This window comes from Pristiophorus japonicus, chromosome 5 (genome assembly GCF_044704955.1).
Source record: "Pristiophorus japonicus isolate sPriJap1 chromosome 5, sPriJap1.hap1, whole genome shotgun sequence".
Taxonomy (NCBI): Eukaryota; Metazoa; Chordata; class Chondrichthyes; family Pristiophoridae; genus Pristiophorus; species Pristiophorus japonicus.
Window position 1 is genome coordinate 197,050,307 of NC_091981.1, and position 21,351 is coordinate 197,071,657.

Sequence of the window (21,351 nt, forward strand, 5' to 3'; positions counted from 1 at the left end):
TTTCTGCTGTTGTTCTGTGTGTAGTAGGAACTAGGTTGAAACTACACAAACTCAATTTACATAGGAATTTACAGCTGGCAAAGAAATGAGAATATCACCCCAGGATGGATTCAAATCCAAGTCACACAGGTAAAAATACAGTGCTAACCCACTGCAATATCCAATGTCAATGAAGAAGCCGGCTTTCGAAATGCCAGCTGTAAAGTCCTATGTAAATTGAGTTTCTGGAATTTTTTGAGGATGTTTCCAGTAGAGTGGACAAGGAAGAACCAGTTGATGTGGTGTATTTGGACTTTCAGAAGGCTTTCGACAAGGTCCCACACAAGAGATTAATGTGCAAAGTTAAAGCACATGGGATTGGGGGTAGTGTGCTGACGTGGATTGAGAACTGGTTGAGATTGAGAAGCAAAGAGTAGGAGTAAATGGGTACTTTTCAGAATGGCAGGCAGTGACTAGTGGGGAACTGCAAGGTTCTGTGCTGGGGCCCCAGCTGTTTACATTGTACATTAATGATTTAGACGAGGCAGTGTGAGCTGCGAGGAGGATGCTATGAGGCTGCAGAGTGACTTGGATAGGTTAGGCTAGGAGAGTGGGCAAATGCATGGCAGATGAAGTATAATGTTGATAAATGTGAGGTTATCCACTTTGGTGGTAAAAACAGAGAGACAGACTATTATCTGAATGGTGACAGATTAGGAAAAGGGGAGGTGCAACGAGACCTAGGTGTCATGGTACATCAGTCATTGAAGGTTGGCATGCAGGTACAGCAGGCGGTTAAGAAAGCAAATGGCATGTTGGCCTTCATAGCGAGGGGATTTGAGTACAGGGACAGGGAGGTGTTACTACAGTTGTACAGGGCCTTGGTGAGGCCACACCTGGAGTATTGTGTACAGTTTTGGTCTCCTAACTTGAGGAAGGACATTCTTGCTATTGAGGGAATGCAGCGAAGATTCACCAGACTGATTCCCGGGATGGTAGGACTGACATATTAAGAAAGACTGGATCAACTGGGCTTGTATTCACTGGAGTTCAGAAGAATGAGAGGGGATCTCATAGAAATGTTTAAAATTCTGACGGATTTAGATAGGTTAGATGCAGGAAGAATGTTCCCAATGTTGGGGAAGTCCAGAACCAGGGGTCACAGTCTAAGGATAAGGTGTAAGCCATTTAGGACCGAGATGAGGAGAAACTTCTTCACCCAGAGGGTGGTGAACCTGTGGAATTCTCTACCACAGAAAATATATTCAAAAAAGAGTTAGATGTAGTCCTTACTACTAGGGGGATCAAGGGGTATGGCGAGAAAGCAGGAATGGGGTACTGAAATTGCATGTTCAGCCATGAACTCATTGAATGGCGGTGCAGGCTCGAAGGGCCGAATGGCCTATTCCTGCACCTATTTTCTATGTATATATGTATCTTTTACAACATTTCTAAAACATAAGAGTTATGTAGTGTCATAAAACAGTTATTTGCAACATTTCATAAAACATGTTGACCAAATTGTAATGCTAGATTTATCATTATGTCACAATGCATGATTTCATGGAGCAACAAACTGATAAAGGGGGAACTTCATTTTTGTCTTGGTGACAAACCTGAAAAATGCACAACCTTTGGCCGGAACTGAAAACAGCTTTGTTACAAAGCCTACTTTTACGAAAAGCGTAGCTACTCATGAAGATAAATAACAACGAGCTGCTCCAAATACCAATAAATTGCACAGAATATGCTATTTCTACAGTAGTGCATGGTGAAAAAAGGATCTGGCATCTCTATAATTGTAAATCAAATGGGACAATGGAACATCAGTTCAAATAATGAGTAAATCTCAGAAATCTTAGCTTTATTCCCACAATTTGGTGCATCACCTGCCCTGCTAGATCTGTAGTGCCTGTGTGATATCCAATCTATCAGGTTTCCACAAATATACTGATATTAAAGACCATATTAGATCATAAGAATGACTTTACCAACCACATATTGGTTACAAAATATAAACTAAAAGCTAGAAAAAAATACTACTTGTATGAACAACAAAGTGAATTTGAAACTTTATTAATAGCATTTGAAATGTGTTAAAGTAATGCAGGGACATGCAAAAAAAATGTATAGTCGATTTATGAGGTTTATTTGCAATGCTCATTGGAAAATCTGCTATCAAGAATACAAGAAATAAGAGCAGGAGTAAGCCATTTGACCCTTCGAGCCTGCTCCGCCATTTAATAAGATCATGGCTGATCTGATCATGGATTCATTCCCACTTCCCTGCCTGCTCCCCATAACCCTCTATTGCCTTATCGCTCAAAAATCTGTCAATCTCTGCTTAAATATATTCAATGACACAGCCGCCACAGCTCTCTGGGGCAGAGAATTCCACAGATTTACAATCCTCAGAGAAGAAATTCCTCCTCATCTCAGTTTTAAATGGGCAGCCCCTTATTCTGAGACTATGCCCCCTAGTTTTAGTTTCCCCTATGAGTGGAAATATACTCTCTGCATCCACCTTGTTGAGCCCTCTCATTATCTTACATGTTTCAATAAGATCAGTTCTCATTCTTCAGAACTCCAATGAGTATAGGCCCAAGCTACTCAACCTATCTTCATAAGTCAATCCCCTCATCTCCGGAATCAACCTAGTGAATCTTCTCTGAACAGCCTCCAATGCAAGTATATCCATTCTTAGATACGTAGACCAAAACTGCATGCAGTACTCCAGGTGTGGCCTCACCGATACCTTGTACAGTTGTAGCAGGAATTCTCTGCTTTTAAACTCGATCCTCCTGCACTTTAGGCCAACATTCCATTTGCCTTCCTGATTACTTGCTGTACCTGCATACTAACTTTTTGTGTTTCATGCACAAAGACCCCCAGGTCTCTCTGTACTGCAGCACTTTGCAATTTTTCTCCATTTAAATTATAATCTGCTTTAGTAGTTTTTCTGCCAAAGTGGAAAACCTCACATTTTCCCACATTGTACTCCATCTGCCAAATGTTTGCACACTCACTTAGCCTGTCCATATCCCTTGCAGATTTTTTGTGTCCTCCTCACAACTTGCTTTCCCACCCATCTTTGTGTCATCAGCAAACTTGGCTACATTACACTCGGTTCCTTCATCCAAGTCATTAATATAGATTGTAAATAGTTATGAGGTCAAATAAAATAAAACTAGACTTCTTGGGGTGAAATTGCCCTTTTTTATAGCCCCATTAGCACCTCCCGGGGACGCTAATGGGGCGCAATGAGGTTATCGCCTGGCGGAAGGGTTCGATAGCTCCTCCAGGGAAATTGCCCCAGAGGTTTGGGGGGCATTGTGCCGTTAGCACCACTCCCCACGATTTGCACTCCGGGCTGGCGCACGCAAGGCAATGATGTCATCGCCGTGCGCGCTGACCCCTTTGCGCCCCTTGGGGAAAATTGCCTCATGGGCAGCGAGGATGGCACTGGCCGATGTCAACACCAGCTTTGCAGGTTGCAAAGCTGGTGGATATTTGCCGCCGGGGTGTCCCTTAAAGGGGAGGCCCTTTGCGTCATGGGCCGCCATATTTTTCTGTCAGTTGACTATTCAGTCGGCCCGACAATGGTAGCCCTCACCTCGCCCGGGCCGCCATGCTGCAGCCTAGCATTCCCTATTGGGTGCAGGGCTGTTAGCCCAGTCGAGGGCATCCCTGGTGGCCCAGTGACGCCAAAGGGACCGCAGAGTACGCAGCGGCCCTCCCCTTTAATTGAAGGGGAGGGGCATTCTGCTGTGTCAGCGCTACTTGGAGCATCCGCATTGCGCTAACATTGCTGGTGGGACGCTGGGCTTGGGAGCGCGGCACTGGATGCAGCACTGCTCTACTGCCCCGAGCGCACCTCCAATATCGCTCCATCTCCTTTGAACGGCGGAAGGATTGAATTCCGTGCCAGGGGTGGAACTTCCGGGCCGGGCGATAAATGTCCTAGCCTCAAAAGGTTACTGCCTCCAATCGGAGTGTGGGGTAATTTCGCTCCCTTTGTGTATTAAATGATAAATTAAATTTAAAAGTATTCAAGCCTCAGTTACCTAAATTTACCTCGTAAGGGGCGTGCAGAGGTTCTGTCCCTTATAAGTCATAGCGGGAACGGCGGAGACCCAGTGCAACAAGATCTCCACCATTTCCCAAGGAGGTTCCATTGGAGTCCTGCCAAAGCTACAGTGGGACATCAGTGGAATCTCATTGGATTTTTGATCCCAGTACCTTAAAGGTACGTGACTCTGGTGACCTTCAGCGCTGTCCGTACAATTGTTTACAGGCATCTTTGAATGAGCCGAGCAGGTGCCTGAACTACTGTGGGTGCATCTGGGTCCTATCTGACCCATATTATCGGAAATCAAAAGCTTATATAATAACTGGAAAGGCATTAATTTGGTAATGGTATCCAGGGTTTTATAACATCAGTATATCTTGTCACATTGCAAAGCCAGCTACAATCATTGTTGTAGCAAAAAAAAACATTTCTGACTGCTACAAATGCATTTTTAACTGAATACATCAATAATTTTAAGAAAAATGCATTTAAAACACAAACTGGATCCATAAATGTTCTTTAAATCTGTAAAGACTATACGATCTCATCAGTTTTGAACAAATACACAAAGATACATGCACGGTACAATTAATAATCCAAATGTCACATTTTAAAATGGTGATTTTCTGATATGAATCCAGTCCTAGTCCTGACTCTAATCTCACTGTGTTCCCACACAATGTTATGTCCTACATGGACCCTATATTAGAAACTCTTGTGATCACAAGGGTAAATTCTATGTGAACAATTATTTCCACACCTTCCACTGTAGAATATTGGCACATACTGTCCATTTAAAGTATAAGAGCTTAAAATGTGATTTTACATTGTGCATTAGCTCTGGGAAATGGGCTGAAATAAAGATTCCAAAATTAATTGAAATCAAGAGCCATTGAATTGGACAGGGCTATTCATCATAGAAACCACTCACAAAAAAAAATTGAAGCACTCTCTGCCCAACTTACGATAAGACTGGGAGAGATAAAACATTAAAACAAAATGTCACAACCGCCCTTTTTCTCTCAACCTGTTCACTGGCTTCATGTAATTGTATCAAGCTTCAAACTGATGTCAAACCTCTATCCACTGCACTGTGTGATTCAGACAATTCATCCTAATAATCAATCAAAATGCTGTGTTTTTAATACATCTGGCCTTGAATGTCCCCTCAATGTTTCTTTCCCAAAATGGAAAAACGTGTCTTTGAATTCTGATTGAAAATTATAGGAAATTCCTGAAACTCCTGGGTGGAAAAGTTTAAATAATAAAACAAACCTATTACTCAGTTCACCAAGCACAGCTAACTGGTAGGCGCCTTGTGGTGTCGAATGAGTTCTCATTTGAGTTGAAACCTGATTTCAGTATTTATAAGTTAATATTTTGTTTCCATTCACCTCAGATGAATTTTGGCTGACCAACTCTCCCTTATTATTTTTGGAGTTCTTCCTGTGAGGAAAATTGTGGGAAAAAGCTCCCCTTTTTATCTACTAATGGCATCTGAAAACAAGTACCAGGTATCATTTTGTGGCTCTGGAAATTAGATCTTTTTATAGTTTCTTGGTATTTGGACGCAACTCCCTTGATTCTATAGCACCTTTATTTTAAGTTTGAATTGGCATAGAAGGGTTGAGTAATTATATCTCTTGCCGATTGTTGTTACTTCCTCTCTGTCCCGATATTTAAAAAATCAGGTTGTGCCCTTTGCAGTTGACCGCAAAAGGAACTCAATTTTTATTCTCTAAAACATTTTGTTAAAGACATTACCTATCCTCATTTGTAGAGCTGGGAGCTGATGCATTTTTTTCAGGCTGAGTTCTGCTTCCTGGCAATACGACTAGACAGCCAGCACAGTACCAGGCCTCTCACTACACACGACACTTGAGTAAACCTGCATATTTGCCAATCTATTTTCTTACTTATTAGACTGCAATTACTGAAAGTTAAAAACAATCAACTTGCAATGCTAAAGATTTTGATTTATATAAAAGAATAAAATTAAAGAAAATGTATGAGCTGAGATTTTGAAATTTTCCAATTAAATCAGAGTACATTAATTCAGTTATCAGCAGAGCTCTTTCTCTGCTGCTGATAACTAAATTAATGTGTGCTGCATCATAATGCTTTCTAAATGAAAGGAATTGAGCTCTGAAAATAAAAATGACCTAATTACATTGTGTGCATTAGCTCTAACGGGCTGTAAACTTTAATTTCCATTTGAATCATACTCAACAAGAATTTTTATACTGACAAGATTCTAATTAAATCTATGGCTCCCAGGCAACTTCTGTCTTTCCCAAATACACAAACAAGGAAGGATTTTCAGTTTAATTTTAGGGTTTTATGTTGATGTTAGCCTCAAACAGCTCTTATTTGGTGGGCACGACTAATCCTTTCACCAATAAACAAATATTCCTGTGTTAGTATTGTTTAATCTTAAAAAAAAATGATAATGCTTTAATTAAACAAAGAATATACATTGGCATCCTGCCATATTGATGACTGGATATTTGGCAGGGAGTAACACATGGGGATTGATATTAGCCAAAACAACTATCTGCAAATTCAAGCAATTTGTGTCATAATTGACATTGCACATCTGAATAACATTTATATAAATAATCAACTTTGAATCACTGTGCACCACACAGCACACTCAAACTCTGTTGTGCAATATCACGGGCGGGGGCTGTCGGGGTGTAGAACGGGCCGGGACAATTTGTTGTTCACAATTCTCCACATAATAAATTCCTAATCTCAGCCGTGTCAGATATATACAGCCTCCTAGCAGGTAATTACACAACAGGTTGTTTCCCTATCCTTTCTGTCAGGAAATGTTGCCTAGTGCATCAAGGCATAAATGGAGAAAAAACATAGACAGAATATATTAAAAAATGGCTTAAAAAATGGTGAGGAAACACTTGCATGTAGATCAGGGTGGAAAGTTCTCTTTCCTAAGGACAATTGTAAATCAGTGTGTTTTTATTATAATCCAGCAACTCTCATAGCTCACCAATTAGCAGATTTATTGAATTCAATTCCACAACTACAGGATTTGAACTCTCAAACTCTAGGTTACTATAACATTAAGCTATAATACTCTGTCACTCCAGGGCACCCATTGCAGACTGCAAAATGCCTCATAGGAGACAGCAGCCAAGCTTAATATATTAGCTGTAAGGCCTAGGGATAGACACAGAAGAAAATGGCACTGGTTAAGAAAGGAAACAGCTCAAGATTATACAACAATTCCATTTACCAGGTATATGTTGGCATGCTACTTACTGCACATGCTGACACTCACACAACCTTACAGCATTTGCATACCCAGAAGGCACACATAATATGTTCATTCATTTGACAACATTTCTGCACAACAAGATGGCACCTGATACAAGGGAATAAACCTAAAGAGGAAAAGGATTCACAAATTACAAGTTCTTGACTTTCCCAAAGGTGGCCATCTTGAACGAGCCTACCTACAAGAACATGGAAGGGAATGAAAGGAGGTGAAGGAGCAAGCCTTCCTCCAAGCTATGGGCTAGTACCATCCAGTCCTTATGCCTTGCATTTCTTCTCACTCACTCCCACACAGGCACACACACAACCAGACAAACAAAATACATAGTTAATATTATGCGATTTGAGCTCTATAGAAAGGGGTCATCTCCTTTAATATTGGTCACTTTTTTGCCTTTGTAAGAATGGAACAACAGCCCACCAGCACATCGAGTGGGCAGGACAAGACAGCACCTCACAGCCTGCTGTGACCCTTTCTCCAAATATGAACATACCCCACAATTTTGTAGTGAGCTTGAGGCAGTAGCTCTGGGTGATTCACAGGGCACAGGTGAGGAGGAGCATGTGGTGGTACCAGACTAGGAGCAGGAACCGACCGTGCACCATCACAAACCTGATGTACTTTGAGAAATGCAGAAATGGAGCTAGTCAGCAGAAATGGAGCTGAAACACCTGAATGTGCTCCTGACTCATCACCAGTTCTACATTTGTTGTTAGCACATTGGCTGATAGTACAGATGATGTCTACTCTACAGTAGGAGATGGAGCCAACATATTTAACCTTTGTAAGCAGTCTTGAAACCTCGTAATTTAGCCTCCTGCGTACTCTTCTCTCACTTCACCCACCATTGATGGCTATGGCTTTTTACACAGAAGTACCACTCTCTGGATTTCCCTCCACAAGCCCCTTTACTTCTCCACCTTCACAACTTCCCTTAAAACCCACTTATTTGACTAAACTTCCGGTCACCCCTACTAAGTCTTCCTTCTTTGGTTTGAAATCCATTTTTCTTTCCCCTCACACCTTAGTGTTGAACCTTGGGGTGCTTTTCTCTGTTAAAGGCATCATATAAGTTGTTGTTTGGTGGTGGTGTGCCTGTTGCTGACAGTGTAATCCCTGTGTTGCCGGATGATGCCAAGTCTCCTTGCAGTAGATGACACATATTGCCAACTGGCTCCATGCTGACATAAAGCCTGTGGATTCAATTATCCAGGTTATTGCCAGATAGGTGTGCCATGGTCTGCAGAAAGAGTTAGTGACATCACAGTGAGCCTCAATCTGACTGGTGGCGGGTGAAATTGGTCTTTGGCGATAGCACAAAATGGGTAATAGCAAATCGGCAGCCCGATTAAACAAAACAACATGTATTTATATAGCTCGTTTAATGCAATAAAATGTCCCAAGGTGCTACGCGGGAGTGTTATAAAACAAAATTTGACACCGAGCCACATAAGGAGAAATTGGGGCAGATGACCAAAAGCTTGTTCAAAGAGGTAGGTTTTAAGGAGGAAAGAGAGGTAGAGAGGCAGAGATGTTGAAGGAGGGAGTTCCAGCGTTTAGGGCCTTACCAGCTGAAGGCATGGTCACGAATGGTTGAGCGATTAAAATCACGGATGCTAAAGAGGCCAGAATTAGAGGAGGGTAGCTATCTTGGGGGGGGTGGTGTTGTGGGGCTGGCAGAGGTAGGGAGGGGCAAGGCCATGAAGGGATTTGAAAACAAGGATGAGAATTTTAAAATCGAGGCATTGCTTAAATGGGAGCCAATGTAGGTCAGCGAGCACAGGGGTGATGGGTGAACGGGACTTGGTATGAGTTAGGACACGGACAGCCAAGTTTTTGATGACCTCAAGTTTACGTAGGGTGGAATATGGGAAGTCAGCCTGCAGCACACTGGAATAGTCAAGTATTGAAGTAACAAAGGTATGGATGAGGGATTCAGCAGCAGATGAGCTGAGGTGCGGTGGAGTCGGGCGATGTTACGGAGGTAGAAATAAGTGGCCTTACTTATAGTGCGGATATGTGGTCGGAAGCACATTTCAGGGTCAAATATGATACCAAGGTTGCGAAAAGTCTGGTTCAATCTCAGACAGATGCTAGGGAAAGGAATGGGGTCGTTGGCAAGAGAACGGAATTTGTGGTGGGGACCACCACATGGCTTCGGTCTTCCCAATATTTAGTTGGAGGAAATTTCTGCTCATCCAGTACTGGATGTCGGGCAAGGAGTCTGACAATTTAGAGACCGCAGAGGGGTCGAGAGAAGTGGTGGTGAGGTAGAGCAGGGTGTCATCAGTGTACTTCTGCCCCGTCTGATTTATGGAAAATAAATCAAGCAGGATGTAAAATGGGCTGCCGATTCACTATCGCCCATTTTGTGCTATCATCGAAGACCATTTTTTAATGCCGTACTTTTTAATCTCATGCCACTTAATGCTTGAAGTACCATGGTTGGGTTTGCAGTAAAATAATAGTCACTTGCAAAAGAGCATAGCACTTGTCTAGTTTGCAATTAGTTTCTGAGATTCACCCAGAGATGATTTGAACATAAGAATATAAGAACATAAGAATTAGGAACAGGAGCAGGCCATCTTGGGGAAGTATCTCCCACAATGGATTCTGACATTGTGGGAGATACTTCCCCAAGATCTCAACGCTGCTGTTTTGCAGAAGCCTTGAAAATGTTTTTCTGTACAGTCAGTTTCAGCAATATTGATAACAATGAGGCAGATACTTCCCTCATTAAATAAACAGCTCCTTCCTTAACTGATCCAAGAAGCACATGAAAAATACATTAAACATTAGTTGACTTTTTTTAATGCTTACTGGAAGAATTACCTTAAAAGTCATAACCTTGTTAATGAGACTTTAACAATATTTTCATGCTGTCCCTTTAAAATTGGGACTTCAGACAGCTTCCTTTTATAGATGTTTAGCAAGAACAGAAGTGTTGCTTGCAAGGACTTCTATCCAAACACTGGAAAGTGAAACAGGTTAAAGGCTTTCATTAGCATGTTGCAAACATTCTTAATAAGGCCTTTGCTAAAAAAGTGTGTTATTGATGTACAGCTCATGTGAAAAGATGCATGTGGTGCATTTTCAGCAGGGAAGCTTTTCAGTTAGCCAGAAACATCACAGGATAGATACTTTGGGATGTTCGAAAGGAAGAACGGTGGGGGGGAATTTTCATCATTACCACTTGGGCACGAAACTGACAGGGCGAATCACTTGCCTATTATAGAAACTCACATTTCTATTGATTTCAATGGGAATGGAATACAAAATCAAACAGGTTCTATAATGAGCAGGTTCCGCCAGTGTACCAACCAAGCAGCCAATTCAGAAAATTGTGTTCGGGAAATTGATGGGATTGAAGGCCGATAAATCCCCAGGGCCTGATAGTCTGCATCCTAGAGTACTTAAGGAAATGGCTCGAGAAATAGTGGATGCATTGGTGATCATTTTCCAACAGTTTATCGACTCTGGATCAGTTCCGAAGGACTGGAGGGTAGCTAATGTGACATCACTTTTGAAAAAAGAAGGGAGAGTGAAAACGGGTAATTATAGACTGGTTAGCCTGACATCAGTAGTGGGGAAAATGTTGGAATCAATTATTAAAGATGAAATAGCAGCGCATTTGGAAAGCAGTGACATGATCGGTCCAAGTCAGCATGGATTTATGAAAGGGAAATCATGGTTGACAAATCTTATAGAATTTTTTGAGGATGTAACTAGTAGAGTGGACAAGGGAGAACCAGTGGATGTGGTGTAATTTGACAAGGTCCCACACAAGAGATTAATGTTCAAAATTAAAGCACATGGAATTGGGGGTAATGTATTGACGTGGATAGAGAACTGGTTGGCAGACAGGAATCAGAGAGTCGGGATAAACGGGTCCTTCTCAGAATGGCAGGCAGTGACTAGTGAGGTGCCGCAGGGCTCAGTGCTGGGACCCCAGCTATTTACAATATACACCAATGATTTAAATGAAGGAATTGAGTGTAATATTTCCAAGTTTGCAGATGACACTAAGCTGAGTGACGGTTGAGCTGTGAGGAGGATGCTAAGAGGCTGCAGGGTGACTTGGACAGGTTAGGTGAGTGGGCAAATGCATGGCAGATGCAATATAATGTGGATAAATGTGAGGTTATCCACTTTGGTGACAAAAACATCAAGGCAGAATATTATCTGAATGGCGGCAGATTAGGAAAAGGGGAGGTGCAACGAGACCTGGGTGTCATGGTGCATCAGTCATTGAAAGTTGGCATGCAGGTACAGCAGGCGGTGAAGGCGGCAAATGGCATGTTGGCCTTCATAGCTAGGGGACTTGAGTATAGGAGCAGGGAGGTCTTAATGCAGTTGTACAGGGCCTTGGTGAGGCCTCACATGGAATATTGTGTTCAGTTTTGGTCTCCTAATCTGAGGAAGGGCATTCTTGCTATTAAGGGAGTGCAGCAAAGGTTCACCAGACTGATTCCAGGGATGGCAGGACTGACATATGAGGAGAGACTGGATCAATTGGGCCTGTATTCACTGGAGTAGAAGAATGAGAGGGCATCTCATAGAAACATATAAAATTCTGACAGGACTGGACAGGTTAGATGCAGGAAGAATGTTCCCAATGCTGGGGAAGCCCACAACCAGGGGTCACAGTCCAAGGATAAGGGGTAAGCTATTTCGGACTGAGAAGAAGAGAAACTTCTTCACTCAGAGAGTTGTTAACCTCTAGAATTCTCTACCGCAGAGAGTTGTTGATGCCAGTTCGTCAAGAGGGGGTTAGATATGGCCCTGATGGCTAAGGGGATTAAGGGATATGGAGAGAAAGCAGGAAAGGGGTACCGAGGTGAATGATCAGCCATGATCTTATTGAATGGTGTTGCAGGCTCGAAGGGCCGAATGGCCTACTCCTGCACCTATTTTCTATGTTTCTATGTTTCTATATTAACCCCGTCATCTTCTAAGGTTGTGGTGTTGATGCAAGACCAGAATAATGCAGTATTTATTAGCAGCAGTAAGCGCATACTAATGCTCCTCATTCCAGAGCCGTTATTTCTCACACTGATGATTATACAGGTGCACACAACCTGGTGCACACAGATAAACGTGGAAATTTTAAAACAGTCAAAGATTCTAAACACATTCTAAAATGAGAATTCTTTATTTTTTCTCTTTCATTCTTAATGTGCAAGTCTTACTCCTGAAAAAGTTTGCATTTATCAAGGTCCAGTTAAAAATCCTTTGGTTGGAAAGGCAAGAAAAAACAAACACTAGTCCAACATAAATAAAAGGAAGCATTGCTTTAACATAATAACAAATGTCAGTCCAGCAGTTCTAAGCTTTCACATTGTGCCATCCTCAGAAACAGAGATGCACTTTAATAAAGGTGCTCTGTCATTTCTGGTTCCCCAAATGTAATTTTCTTGGGGTTATATCTATAGGGAATATTACGAACAGAACACCTGTTGTCTGTAATTGAGATTCTTCTGTTTGCTTGGGAACACTGATCGATATTGTTTTTGTTTTCTCTAAAGTAAAGGAAAATTGTCACTTTCAAGGTCCTCTAAGGTCTTTTTGTCACATCAGTGATGTGCTGAAATTTCATCTGGCATCAGTCAAAAAACTACCTTGATGCAAAATCATTTAGACCAATTGTCGTGGGCTTCAGTGGAGTCTCTGTTGCATGACTGAATCTCAAGCTTCTCCCCAGATCCTCAATGGTCTTTCGATTCTTGTTCTATTTTAATTATTCTTGATGAAAGCACCAAAGCCAGTTATTTTCCTTGCTTTGTTGGCACTTGTGCTAATATTGGTTGCACTGGTATAGGAATATGCAAATGAGTTCCATTCACTCAAATAATTATCCAGGGGGAAAAATTGGGCTCATGTGCACCTGCCTTTAGTGCCTCCAGGGGGCATTAACCGTGCGCAAATGAGTTTTTGCCTGGGATGTGCGGGCGCTTCAGGCTCCCGCAAAACTGTGCGGGAGTTAGCGGAGGCACAAAACCTGCAGCAACCTGCCGTGCGCAGCGACTGGTTTTCACCCTGCAGCGGCCCGTTTTCGCCCCATGGTGGAAATTGGCCAGCGCCCCATGAGGCTGCCACGGGCGATGTCAGCGCCAGCCTTGCGGGTCGCGAACCAGGCCACATTCCGCTCGCGGGGTGAAAATTAAAGGGGAGGTGCGTGGCGCCATCTTTTTCTCACGGTCGACTGACCGGTCCAGCCTTCCGTTCTTTATTTTGCGGGGTCCCTACTGCGATGGTACAGCCACGGCACCCCGCATCCCTGATGTCCTAGTGGAGGCCCCTCACCCCACTGCAGAGCTGACAGTATACCTCCCCTTTAACAGAACAAGAGGGCCCTGTGCTTGCGTCAGCATTATGCAAAGAGGACCTCAGCTCTTACAGCTGAAATTCCTTCCGCACGTAAAAAAATGGTAAAAATGTTTCAGCACAAACACAAATGGCTCAACAAGCTATGGAAGGGGCACCCAGGGTCTAGCACGAAGCACTCCAGCTTTGTGCAGGGAATCAACATTGCAAGAGAGGTCCGCTACCCACAGGGGACTTGAAGGCCTTTCAGAAAAAACATTGTGGGACCAGATCACTAAGGCCGTCACTGCCAGTATTGTCACCCTCAGGACCTGGCTCCAGTGCCCAAAGAAGTTTCATGACCTCAGGCGAGGTCAAGGTCAGTGAATGCATCTTCAAAAGCTGTCTCCTACCAACTGCATAGCTAGCTTCACACACTGCTCTTTGCCCGACCCCCCATCACTCACTTAGCAACAATCTGTACCAAACACGAGGCACGCCTCACATTACTGGCTTCACCTCACCCCCTTGGAGAAGACGGTGCAGGCCATTCTTGGCAGGAGCATGGCTGAGCCCTTGGCCAGTGGTTGGACTAAAAATATACAAGATGTTGGTATCCTCATACATTATCCCCCTTTTCACATCCCACTTTCCCCCTCATCCCACAATATTTTCTAATTTACAAAGTGTACATGGTGTAAGCATGCAGCTCTTGCTTTCCCACCCTCCACTCATCACATTTCCACCTTTGTGCCTTCCTCATTTCAGACACCCAAGAAATTCAGCCTGCCCAGCTAGACCCAGTTCTAGACGCATACTCCAAGTGGATTGAATGTGAGATAATGTCGGCTAGCACGTCCGCTGACACCACTGAAAGCCTGCGGGCCATGTTTGCCACACACGGCTTACCCGATGTCCTGGTGAGCGACAACGGGCCATGTTTTACCAGTGTTGAGCTCAAAGAATTCATGACCCGTAACGGGATCAAACATGTCACATCTGCTCCGTTTAAACCAGCGTCCAATGGTCAGGCAGAGAGAGTAGTGCAAACCATCAAGCAAGGCTTGACGAGGGTAACTGAAGGCAAACTGCAGACTCGCCTATCCCGAGTCCTGCTTAGCAACAGCACAAGACCACACTCACTCACTGGGATCCCACCTGCTGAACTGAAAAGAGCACTTAAGACAAGGCTCTCGTTAATTCATCCTGATCGACATGAACAGGTAGAGAGCAGGCGGCTTCAACAAAGTGCATACCATGATAGCGCAAATGTGTCATGCGAGATTGAAGTCAATGATCCTGTATTTGTCTTAAATTATGGACAAGGTCCCAAGTGGCTTCCCGGCACTGTCGTGGCCAAAGAGGGGAGCAGGGCGTTTCGGGTCAAACTTTCAAATGGACTCATTCACCGGAAACACTTGGACCAAATCAAACTCAGATTCACGGACTATCCTGAGCAACCCACCTTGGACCCTACCTTTTTTGATAACCAACACACACACCAGTGGCAACCGACACCACGGTTGACCACGAAGCAGAACCCATCATCCACAGCAGCCCTGCAGGGCCCAACACACCAGGCAGCCTAGCAAGGCCAGCTGTACAGCAGCCCAGCGAGGACCCAACAAATGATTCAACAACACCAGCTTTCACACCGAGACGATCAACCAGGGCAAGAAGGGTCCTAGATCGACTCACATCTCACATTGTAAATAGTTACACTATTGACTTTGGCAGGGAATGTTGTTATATATGTGGATTTGTATTTACTCTGTACAGCCACCAGAGGGCTCATTCCCCGGAGTCCCAAGGGATCCCATAATCCCGTGGGAGCACAGGTATTTAAGAAGGCTTCACAGGTTGGAGAGGCACTCTGGAGACCTGCAATAAAAGACTAAGGTCACACTTTACTTTGAGTTCACAGTGTTCAGTCTGACTCTTTCTCCATACACAACAGTTCACACCCAGAGGAAGGCAGAATTGCAGAAGAAGGAATAATAAGAATTGATGTGCTTTTCCATCTCCTGCAGCAGGAGATGGAAAAGCAAGACACTGAAACACGCACTTACAGCTGGCACAGGCCCACCACCATCTTGGCCCCTGATTGGCAACACAGAATATCTTCCTGGGAGATCCACTGCTTTTTCCTCAGAGGGAGGTAAGTGTCTGTTGTCAGCCAAGTGCCCTGTCACTCCCAGACACTGTGAGCCATCTTCTCATGCAAGAAGAATGTATACAGTATGAAAGGGGCTCTGCTTCTCAAAGACATTCAACGCATTCCAATAGGCTAAAAATATGTTACAGGGTGGACAAGTGCTGGAAAGCTACATGGGCATGTGAGGTCAGAGTTTGAAGGGGCTACATGCATGAGGCTTATGAGGGGAGGTCCATGTACATGTACCAGCTGGAAGAGTAAGCGTGCCAGAGAACAACAGTGCACATTTCATGACTCCATTGCAGTCCATTAAAACTGAGAGGGTTAAGAATGGATGTAGAAAGTCTGAGTCAGACTATGGTAACTGATGGTGCTACAGTGATGTGGGGAAGGAAGGTAGTGCTTTTACTTTGCCTACCTTATTTAAATCATTAAACTTATTCCAGCACGGCACAGTCATTCTAGGGGGCCACTGAGGTGGCACTTACAGCCACTGCCATCTCCTACCACATGGTTTACACCATTGCCGACTGACTTCTTGTCATATCTCCCCAGCAAGCCCTTCATGCATAGCATCATCTCGTCTAACAGGACCTCTGAAGAATTGGAGGCACGCTGCTGGGTGTTGTTCCTACCACTGCGAGGATTCTTGATGATGAGGCTGCCTTAACTGGTGGAACTCAGACATCTGCTGCTGGTTCATTTTGCAGTGCCCGAAACAGAAACAAGGGGTAAGTATCCAGAACTGACTCTTCCAGTTTTGCTTATATACAACTTCAGCTGTTGACCCGTTAGTTTCCTTGCCAATGCCTGACTCAGTTTAATATGACAAAGGACATAGGGGTATAATTTCACCTAGAGCATGAGCACAAAATGGCTAACAGAAAATCAGCAGCCCGTTTTGCACCCAGCCTGATTTTCTTTTCCACAGAGCGTGCAGGGCAAAATAGGCTGCCATTTCACTATCGGCCGCTTTGCGTTACCGCCCAAGGCAAATTTATACCCCATAATCCAGAATCTTAAGGCAGTTTCTTCGAGCAAGGAAAGTGGTCTTAAAGTGGTGTTTTAAACCATGCTGAATCCTGGCCAAACTCAAAGAGCATTGCTAAGAATTCTGGATCATTCAGACAGCACTCTTAGAACAAAGAAAAATTACAACTGGCAGCTGGCTTTATTTAATAACTGACTATGCTTTTTTTTACCTATATCTGTACTGGGAAAAAAGTTATTGTTGAATGAGAGAATCCACTTGGATCTGGGAATGTTGTATTGGTAGCTAGAGGGTCTTAGGTGAATCCACAGGACTCGTCAAAAGGAATTATTTTGGAGAATGCATATACTGGATTTGAGTTGAAAGAACTGGGTTTGGCATGAAGTGAGTAAAGGACAGTGTAGTTAAGATATATTATTGGGGCCAAAATTCCCCTGTTCTGCGCCTCCCGCTAGCGCCTCCGGGGGCGCTAACAGGGCACAAAACTGTTTTCGCCCGGGTGGGTGTGGGGAGTGCTACCGGCATCATAAGGGGATAATTTTAAACCAAAGATTGGGTGTGTTTGGGTCAGGTGGGATGTTAAAATTTAAAACATCTCAAACCAAAGCTCAACCCACCTCAAACCCGCCCACAGCTGGTTTTAATGGCGGCGGTACGACGCGGGGGGTGGGGTGAGGTGGGGTTGATGGGGGGGGGGAAAGCAACCAACCCGCTCACAGGTGGATGGCTCATTTAAATATTTTGATGAGGCTGGCGTGCCTCAGATTATATCTCTCTTCCAGCTTTAACGCTGGCCGGCCGGGTTTCCCGAGGCACGCGAGGACTGCTGCCTTACCAGTACTGCGTATGAGCTAAGAGGAGCAGGAGTGTTTTCCCCCGGCCCACCAAGCTAATCTGCTTCTCCCACTGCTCCCCCGACACTCCGCAATCAGACCCCCCCAGATTGGACCCACCCCCTCCGTGCTCGGACCCCTTGTGATCAGATCCCCCTGCAATCACCAATCACCAAACCACGCTGTACCTAACCCCCAACCCCTGCGATCTCTACCCAACAGCAGGAAACCTACCTGCTCCTGGGCTGTGGCCTTTTATGTAGCGTCCCCTGCCCGACAGGGAGCCAAGCCTGTTAATCAGGTTTGCTTCCGGGCGCGAACCATGTTGAAAATAATATACACACACAACGTTCGGGGAAACCCGGTTTCCCAACCAGAACTCCCCCCGCCCCCGTGCCTGCTTGGAAGTCCCGCCCCAGTAAAAATTGGGCCACGAGAATCTTGGAGCACAGAAGGAGGCCATTCAGCCCATCGCGCCTGTGCCGGTTCTTTACAATAGTTAGCCAATTATTCCCACTCCCCTGCTCTTTCCCCAGAGCCCTTCAATTGTTTTCCCCTTCAAGTATTTATCCAAATCCCTTTTGAAAGTTACTTCTTAATCTGCTTCCACCACCCTTTCAGGTAGTGCGTTCCAGATCATAATAACTTGCTGCTTAAAACAAATTCTCCTCATCTCACCTCTGTCTCTTTTGCCAATTACCTTAAATCTGTGTCCTCTGGATACTGATCCATCTGCCACTGGAAACAGTCTTTCCTTATTTACTCTATTTGCAAATTTTGAAATTGTGCCCTGTATACCCAAGTCCAGGTCATTAATAGATATCAAAAGGAGCAGTGGTCCAAAAGCAATCTCCGGGGATACCATTGTATACCTTTCTCAAATCTGAAAAACCACCGTTCATCACCACTGTTCTCAGCTGTCTGTCCCTTAGCCAATTTTGTGTCCACGTTGCCACTTCCCCTTTCATCCCATGGGCTTTAATTGTGGTAACAAGTCTATTACATGGTACTTAATCAAACGTATTTTGAAAGTCCATGCATACAACATCAACCACACTACCCTCATCCACTCTCTCCATTATTTCATCAAAGAACTCAATCTCACAGCCTCACAGCTTGCGGTGTGAGGAAGTTTCATCTGCCCTCTGTTCCTCTTTCGGATGAGATGTTAAATCGAGGCCCCATTTGCCCTCTCAGGTGGATATAAAAGATCCCATCAAAGAAGAGTAGAGGAGCTTTCCCGATGTCTTAGCCCACAGCCAACATCACCAGAACAGATTATCTGGTCATTATCTCATTGCAGTTTGTGCGACAATAACCCCCACCACCACTGCCCAGTTCTTCTGCTCTTCCACTCTGAAAAACTGTCCTTAACTAATACTCTCAGTTTTCTCCCTTCTAACCTATTTTTAATCCAGTTTGCTATCCTTCCAGTAATCTCATACCCCTTAACTGCCTCGAGTAATTTCCCATGTGGCACCTTGTCAAAGGACACAATTTAGTGGCAAGATATTTGGTTACGTAATGTTATCCAGTATGACCTGCAGGAAGAGCAGCGTGTGACGACTACCTGTTTACTTGCACAACTAGATGATATAGAGGGGGTAATTTTACAATATTGCGCTCCCAGTGGGGGAGGTGCCCCACTAGGGCCAGGATTTTGTCAGTGCTCAGAGGCCGGGTTTTGAGGTAGGTCCGCTGTTAAAATCTAAAAGATTCACATGGGGCAGTAACCCGCTCTGAGCCCATCTCCTTGTAAATTTCCCAAGTGCCAGCTCTGCCTACGCTTTGCCCACCCAACACTAAGTGTAAGGTCAGCTAAGTACGTCAGGTTTTCAGTAACTCTCCATTGCTTTGAATAGTTGACAGCTGCAAAAGTGATATAAAAGCTACCATTTCACAGCTGTTCACTTTCCAATGTTAGAAGCTGGAGCCTTCAGGATTTGGAATACAATTTCCAGCTTTTGGAAGGTTGGAAGTGTTTGGAATATACTCCCTATCTACTATCACCTCCTTGGAACCATTGACAGATCGCTTCTGTCATCTCAACTTCAGCTGCCATCTATTCTATCAGCATCGATGCCCTTGAAAAAATCTCACCTTGGTCCTCAGAATCCCATCATGATCAGCCCCAATACCAACATCATCAGGCACACCTGCAACACCACCAACAACACCAATCCTCTCCGCAATCACCTGATGCTGGAAAGGACACAGGGAATCAGTACCTGACCACATTGCTGCATGGGAGGCCAGGTATGGCCTCACCATGGCCAGATTTACTTCACTTGAGGATGTACACCCTGGCTGCCACATGATGCACTAGATTGGCACCATCCCACACCAACACCATGGGCTAGAATCTCCACTTTTTTTGCATGCTTAATGCCCACCACGTCCATTTTACCGCTGAAATGACGTATAACGCCCATATATCGCCCATTTTGAAACAAAATGGAAACTGACGGGCTTTTTTAGGAGACTTATCAGCGAGCACTATTTTCCCAATGGGCTTGACGTCGGGAAAAAATATTACCACCGCCTACTTTTTTTGGGCGGAATCAGCAGAATGGGCAAAATCAAAGCCCACAATATCACCCAGCATTACTTTCCTCACGGAATTAACGCCGAGATTCAATATGAACGCCCGCCCACTGTTTTTTGTCGTAAAGAGCATATTTACCCAAACTAGCGGCCATGGAGATCGCCCATTGTCAATTTCACCACCTCGCACACATATCGCCCACAATATCGCACGCTCAAAAAAACCGCCCACAAAAAGTGGAACTAACTGGAACAAACACCAGCAGTGTGGCTGGCATTTGTTAAATCCCACTCTTACGTGAGCAGCTGATATCGGAAGATTTGCCTGAAAGAGCGCTGATGTGAGTGACAACGCTGACACACTGCTGTGTATGTGCAGCTCAGGCATCAATAGTGCCCATCACCTTGGTGCCAGTTAAAGTTTACATTGATTGATGTTAAGTTGTATTTAACCCTTTCATGGTAAGGAATCACCAGTGTGTAACGGTCTAGCTATCTGAGACAATGCGCAACAAGGTTATGTTCAATAACAAAAGTTTAATACCAACATTGGTCTGAAATCATAAGTATCACAGCCAATAACACCCAATCCCCACCCATATTCCACTTTTTCCACCATTGGCATAAATCACATGTTCAACATGTCCAGCAACACAGAATACAAAGGTAAAGCAGGAGCGTGGTACCCAGCCCCCATACATTGCAACAAATTGCATACACCCAGATGGCGATATAACACATGCACTTCACTTTCCTTCCCCCCTCTCCTTCTTCTCCCCACCTCTACCCCTTCCCCTCCTCGATCCACGGTGCCTGGCCAAGGAGCTCCTCAGGTGGTGCCTCATGGGAGGGATGAAGGCAGATGCGGTCGTTGCACGGGTACGGGTGCGGGGGCTGCAGAGGGGGCAACATTCTCTGATGCAGAAGCAGGATCTTGATCCTTGCTCTCATCTGTCGTTTGCAGTGGTGGTGCGGAACCTAGAGGTGAAGTGCCGCACTCGGGGACCACTGGGAGCCCTCTGCCACCAGTGTTCCTGGCTACCAGCTACAGGGCCTCCTCCATCCCTTCCAAGTTATTTCTTATTTGTTGGACAAAAACTCGGTGCCAACTATGTTCTTGGTGCTTAGTAGGCTTTTTGCTACTGGTCCCTCCCACAACAGCCAGACAAGCACACACCA

At 44.5% G+C, this 21,351-nt stretch overlaps 1 protein-coding gene across 6 annotated transcripts in view; it reads right to left on the reverse strand.

The window, feature by feature from the left end:
- The window catches only part of LOC139264555 (contactin-associated protein-like 2), a 2,534,539-nt gene that overhangs the window by 1,238,353 nt on the left and 1,274,835 nt on the right, over nucleotides 1-21,351 (reverse strand). The window lies entirely within an intron of this gene.